Raw genomic sequence first — 7,190 nt, forward strand, 5'->3', positions numbered from 1 at the left:
ACTTTCGTTTCGTATTGCATTCACTTCCTTTTACGATGTGCCTCTCACCCCACGTTCAGTACATACATTCACCTCGTACAATACAATCATTCTGACAGTTGTCCAACGGGCACTTCCTTTCGATGTTTTTGTTAATATTTCGCCTGTACCATTCGGACATATTTTTCCATGTCTCACGTAAACATTTCTCCAGATCCCATGCAGCTACTGTACAAAATTTTTCTCAAGTTCCATGTAGATATTTTTTGAAGTCCCATGTTCACGTTCTCCTCATCCTATGTGCACATTATCCTCGACCCATAGACACATTCTCTTCATTCCTTTCCTACAATTCTTTTCGCCTCAGACCCACTTTCTCTTTTGTCCGTGTTTACATTATCCCTCGTCGTTAGGCTGACGCCCCTGCGTTGAGTCACGTCACATTCTCTCTCCCTATTATACCCATCCATTCTTGCCTCTGCTTTTATTCCGCTCTTTGGTCAGCCCCATTTCCTCCTCTTTGTTTTCTTTTCTTTATAACGTCATTTAGATGCTTCCTCGGTCCTCCAGGTGGGGGCGTTTAATACACTACCGACGAGATCCACAGCATTCTGGAAATTCACCCGTGCGGTATATTTGGTCACAAGTAATTTTGTGTAAAGGATCTCGTTCCCACTGGTTGACAACAGTAAATCAAGAAAATATTTGCAATTCCTGGTTTTAAAAATTAAATGTCATACCTTAAGATACGTCACATCTATGTGGAACTCAGAGAATCAAATGAGTAACGCAGGAGGTAAGAAAGTCTGATTATTTCTAAGCATAATCTGGTCTTTAGAAAACAAAGAAAACAATTAATTTACGGTTGACAACAGCCATTGGAAGGTACTAAAAAAAGACACAATGTACCAGAGTCAACAACGACAGCTTAGCCCGACCACCTCAGGCCTCGCACAAAGAAGTCAAGTCTGACATTTGGAGCTCTTGCCACGTCGGGAACAAAGAACTCAGTATTTGCTCAAAGAACCACTTCCGTCGTCGGGTAAGGTGGGTGTAACGAACGTCGCGAACCGGTACTGGTGTAACGCGTTTCGGCCCGCAAGATTTTAGTTGAAGTTGCTACGGCCTGGTTAGGTTAGGAAAAACTGGGTAACGTTTATTATATTGACCTTAAAAGTAGGCTTTGTTAGTATGTTGAAACAGCCAAGGTGGAATATCCTCAACTAAAACGTCCTTAGAAATGACTTAAGCTTAAATTTACAATGGTAACCTATCAGAAAAACCGCCCAGTAGTAATATTCATCTTAACTAATGAATGCAGGCTCCAGAATTTTAAATTATTTTAATATTATCATACTCACTTAAATAATGGTATTGAGATAATGAATAAGACCGAAAGAATCATTAACTATAATAGTGTGGCATCATAAAAAAATAATAAAAAGAATAATAGGAAGGATAAAAATAACCTAACAATGTACGATAATTGGTTCACATATTTGAAAACAGTAATCTCTATCAGCTGTAAATTTAGTGTCAATCTCAATACAACGAAACTTAAGTTAGGTAACACTGAAAATGGAAATCGAATTGTTGAAACGTCTTTGATTAATTCACTTAATATTTGATTTTTTTTTATAAAATGAAATAATAACACATACCACCACTCATACTTATACCACCACTCTTACTTATACCACCACTCATACTTATACCATCACTCATACTTATACCATCACTCATACTTATACCACCACTCTTACTTATACCACCACTCATACTTATACCACCACTCATACTTATACCATCACTCATACTTATACCACCACTCATACTTATACCATCACTCATACTTATACCACCACTCATACTTATACCATCACTCATACTTATACCATCACTCATACTTATACCACCACTCATACTTATACCATCACTCATACTTATACCACCACTCATACTTATACCATTCATAATACCATCACTCATAACTTATACCATCACTCATACTTATACCACCACATAATTTCATACTACCCACCACCCACTCATACTTATACCACCACTCATACTTATACCATCACTCATACTTATACCACCACTCATACTTATACCATCACTCATACTTATACCACCACTCATACTTATACCATCACTCATACTTATACCATCACTCATACTTATACCACCACTCATACTTATACCATCACTCATACTTATACCACCACTCATACTTATACCATCACTCATACTTATACCATCACTCATACTTATACCATCACTCATACTTATACCACCACTCATACTTATACCATCACTCATACTTATACCATCACTCATACTTATACCATCACTCATACTTATACCACCACTCATACTTGCTCAAAAATTTTTAGGGGTTGATCTGGACAATTACATTCCACGCAAAAAACATCAGCAAAATAAAATAATAAATCGATATCTGAACTTGTTATCTAATTTGTAGTGATTGAAAAGTTTACTTGCAATCTTAAAAGACTGTTAGAACATATGGAAAAACATCACTGGTCACACCTACGATAGCATAGGATATACAGTATTACAGGATTCTGCCAGCCTATATATATATATATATATATATATATATATATATATATATATATATATATATATATATATATATATATATATATATATATATGTAAGGAAGGTAGGCACGCTGAATAACTTTGATTATGCGATTAAATTTTGGTCTTCGTAATATAAATTGGATATTGATTCCATAGATAACACTCAGAAGAGGATGACAAAGTTAACCCCGAGCATAAGGAACCTTGAGTACAGAGATACAATGACAAAACAAAATTTGCCTTTTCTTGACAAACATAGAGAAGAGCGATATAATCAAAGTCTATAAATACAAGTTTGGGTTAAGTTTTTATGTTCTATGTTATCAGACACGCACCCTAGTGAAAGTGAGGATGTCACTCAACCTTTTACAGTACACGTATATCTGTGACGTCAAGCCATGTTTACTGAGCTGCAAGATAATGTCAACACGGATCCTGAACGTTAAGATGTGTTGTGAGTTTTTATATTAATGTTTTCATTTCAATATTTTGTTTTTTATAATTATCATTTTTTACTGTGGCTCTTTTATTGACTTCAGTTTTAACTGGTGTAAAAGTTGTAATCTCAGTAGTCTTATTGCCCTATACTAGGCACTATAGGCAACACTGTTTACGCCCAGCCCATATCAATCATATATCTGTCCAACCTTTATTTGAAGTTTTCAGCAATTTCGAATTAATGTTGGTGTTTGGTAACTTGCTTCACTCACCCACAATTGTATTTCCAAACCAATTATGATCAAATTCCCGCCTCAATCTAAAAATTTTTAATCTAAAACCATTTTCCTTCGTGGTCACTTCTGATTTGAAAGTTTAAGTAACTTAGTTGTATTACTTTTATTTAACTTTATCTTCGATTTATACACTTGGATCATATCGCCCCTCACTCTAGGTCTCTTAATCTGTCTCTATACTCAAGATTCCTAATGCCCGGGATTATCTTTGTTATCTTCTGTATGCTTACTATGGAATCAATATCCTTTACGATAATCTATAAACAAACAAGTCATTATAAGTATTAATCGTTAAAGACATGATAGTTTAAAGCTTGATCCCGGTATTGGTTTGCGAGATGGTTATTATTACATATTCGTGCCAGCCAAGGTCACAACTGTTGTGTTTCGGCTTTCACAACTATTGTAAAGGTCTGATGAGTATTCCTGGACCATAAGCGTGGTGGGTGTCACAATAATGGGGGTATTCCCAGCAGTAAGCGGATCCGTGAGAATGAGTAGGCTGCCGCGGCCGAGATAACTGTGTGTAGTGACCACAAGTATCCCCACCTCATCAACAGAATATTCAGTTAGGTCAGGATATTAGGAGTATAAATCCTTTGGAAACATTGCTCCGTTCAAATCAAATAATTCACTCAAATATAAATGTCCCAGTAAAGTGATGGTGAGTGTACGGGAGACAGTGGCGTCATAGCCTGAAGCTCTGAACACAAACAGTTCTTGGAAACAAATAGAAATAACAAATGAAAAGGTTTCCTTCAAACTACAGTATGCAGAAATTTTATCTAATACAACCAAAAGCAAATATACACAGATAAGCAAATATACAGCATACAACTATACACATGTATTAGCCTCCCAGCATCAAAGTTTACAAAATATATACAGCCCTGTATAATGTATATATCACCCTCTACACTGTATACACACACACGGACGTCAAGTAACCGAGCTCGGAGGATAACTATAACAAATTAGTATGAACTGTATACAACACCCTATACCCTAAGATAAACACGGATATAACTATTTGCTCTCATTATAATGGAACTTGACCTTCATTATTAAAGCAGATATATTTTTATTACCACTTCTCATGATTTCAAGGTCATCTAAGCGTCCTGATTCAGAAACTGCAGCAGTTCATGAAATCAATACCCGGTAAAAATAGTTTTATCGGCAGCGTTAATCAGTATAGTATTATTGTGGGTAACTGGGTATTATTATTTACACGTTTTATCAACACCAACAATTTCCCGTTGATAATTACTTAACTTGATCTTGAACGCATAGCTGTACACAATAAAAACAAATGAGCGATAATTCCGCTGGTAATGTGACACAGAATTCTAAAATTCTTGGAAGTGTTACCAGCTGCGTCCGTGTGGTTTCCGGCGTGACAAGTGTTAATGTTACAAGGGCACGCACGACCCATACACCAGCTAACCACTCTTTTGATGCCTGAATTAAGCCTCTTTCTACTCTGAAAAATACACGTGTCCCATCCACACGGAGCCAAGACGCGTTCCTCCAGCTTCTCCACCAGTGTAAACAACAGGCGAGCAACAAATTCTATAACACAACCGCTGAAATCATAAGTGACGTCTTTACCCCGTGTCTGTGAATATCAACCGGGTGATTTTTCCCCAATTAGACGGACATCCTGACAAGTGTTTTCCGGGTATTCAACACTCAATAAACGAACTACTGGTGGTCCTATATAGCAAATAATATACTGTACTAGGCTGTATTCTAACGTGGAAACATACGTCACCTCTACGCCTCCACACCAAACGTCAGACGACCCAGATACGTTATATGATCCTGGGACGTGATTATCCACTTTGTGTAGGGATCCATAGAGCTTCACTTCCCCCTTCTCATAACTTTTATAATTTTCCTGCCCTTCCCTATACATCCCTCCCTTACGTCCTTTCCCTTCATTTTTCTCCTTAATTCCTCCTTGACTTTCTCTTTACATTCTTGTCACTTGTCATTCTTTCTTCACTTCCACTCCCTCTTGCACCCCCCCTCCCCGTCATTACTCCCTCACCTCCCCTTTTTTATTACCTCCGTCACCTCCCGCCCCTTCCTTCCCCTCATCAACCCCACCACCTACGCAAGGCATCAGATAACTAAGTGAGCATTTAAACCTACAAAAACCGAGAACTTTACGACGGGCTCGGCTGTCACGTCGGGTCAGACTAAAACGTTGCGACAACCTCTCCAAATAGGTTATAAGACAGTTTTGTTATACTAGGCCAGGTTAGATGTAGAATGATCTGTTATACTAGGTTAGATTAGAATAAAGACACGTTTTAAGTTATACTAGACTGAGTTCAAGATCTAAGTTAAACGTCCGATACTAAAAACATCTGGAGATGATACTCTGAACACCAACTGTCACGCGACAGTTTAGCTGTCTCCCGCCACACATATGTTAAGATAAGAGTCAAATGTTGGAACGTTCGCAACTTACCCTGGCATTTCTAGTACAGTATATCAGAGATAAATCAGAGATAAAACATAATAAAAAAGTTACAGTATATTTGAGTGTCGCCTGTAATCTGTATTTAAGGGGTATTGTCGTCAGTGTCAAAAATACGAGCTCAGGGGTGTCCGTGACCTGGGCCCGGATGTGTTGTTTATTAGCACAGATGGTGAGGGTGAGTGTGGGTTGGAGATAAACATCTCAGTGACCAGTGGGGGATATTCTGGGCCCGTGTGTGTGGTTTTTTGTTGTTGTTGTTCCCAGGTTAACCATCGTTCGCACCGAAACACGTGAACTACAACGGCTGGTATGAAAACGTCAAGGCTAAAACATTTGAGGTTCAACCGTCTGCAGTTTGTGTCCTGCATCTGAGCTAGTGTTGGGGTGGCGGTGGGAGGGATAGCCGTCACGGGTGCCTCCCTGTGTAACGAGATAGGCTGTGCTGGTGGTCTCTAACGTTCTGCTGATAACATCACGTCCGCAGCCTCCCTATAAGAAGTATCCGGTTGGAATAAGAGTATACCTGACTACACAAAAAAGAGTGAACATTTAAGAAAGTTCAAGATTAAAATCCGTGATTAATGAGCATCTAGTAAACAGTGACCGTATTAAAGTGAAAAGTTGCTAACTCATTAAGGTTAAAGGAAATTGGAAACCTAACGCTTCTGAAGCTTGCGTATGCGCATACACTGCCTAATGTACCATTTCCTATCATAGGTAGTACTCCGGTAGTGTTCTAGACTGCTGGCAATTCTCAATCGTATTTTATTTCATTTGTTTTATTATTTCAAGTTAATGTACTGGTATGAGCGATACAAGACTGATAAAAACCTATAAGCCGCCCAAGCTCATCTGCTGGGTACACTAGCAACTATGTCGCACAATTCACCAGTAATAAACGCCTCAGTAAGCCGCGGTCCAGGTGCCCACTGGTGCTTCACTGTGACCATTGGATCTGTGAAAGTGTAACTGCTCGTTCATAACTGAGGGCAACGTCCCCTATGTCGGTTTAGGAAAAGTGGTTATATTTCACAGCCCAAGTGAGTCTTAATAAGAATGTATTTTACATGTGAGGCCGAGGTAGCTTTTCTTAATATGTACCACTTTAAGCGCTTTCGGATCAGATCGAAACTAAATTAGCTTTATCTTGCTTAACCAACTTAACCTTGCTAAACCAAGGCTAATGTCAGATGCTGAAAGCGTCACCAGCCACTATGTAACGCTCCTTGGGTATTCTACTGAATGTCATGTCATGATTATAACAAATTATTGTATAAATTAAACTAGGGAGTGCAAAACAAATTTTGAGTACTTCTGCATCCCAGCCTTTATCAACTAAGTTCATACCACACTTTGTTAAGAACTGTCTCCATAACG

Source organism: Homarus americanus, unplaced genomic scaffold, assembly GCF_018991925.1.
Source record: "Homarus americanus isolate GMGI-L3 unplaced genomic scaffold, GMGI_Hamer_2.0 scaffold32929, whole genome shotgun sequence".
Classification (NCBI taxonomy): Eukaryota; Metazoa; Arthropoda; class Malacostraca; order Decapoda; family Nephropidae; genus Homarus; species Homarus americanus.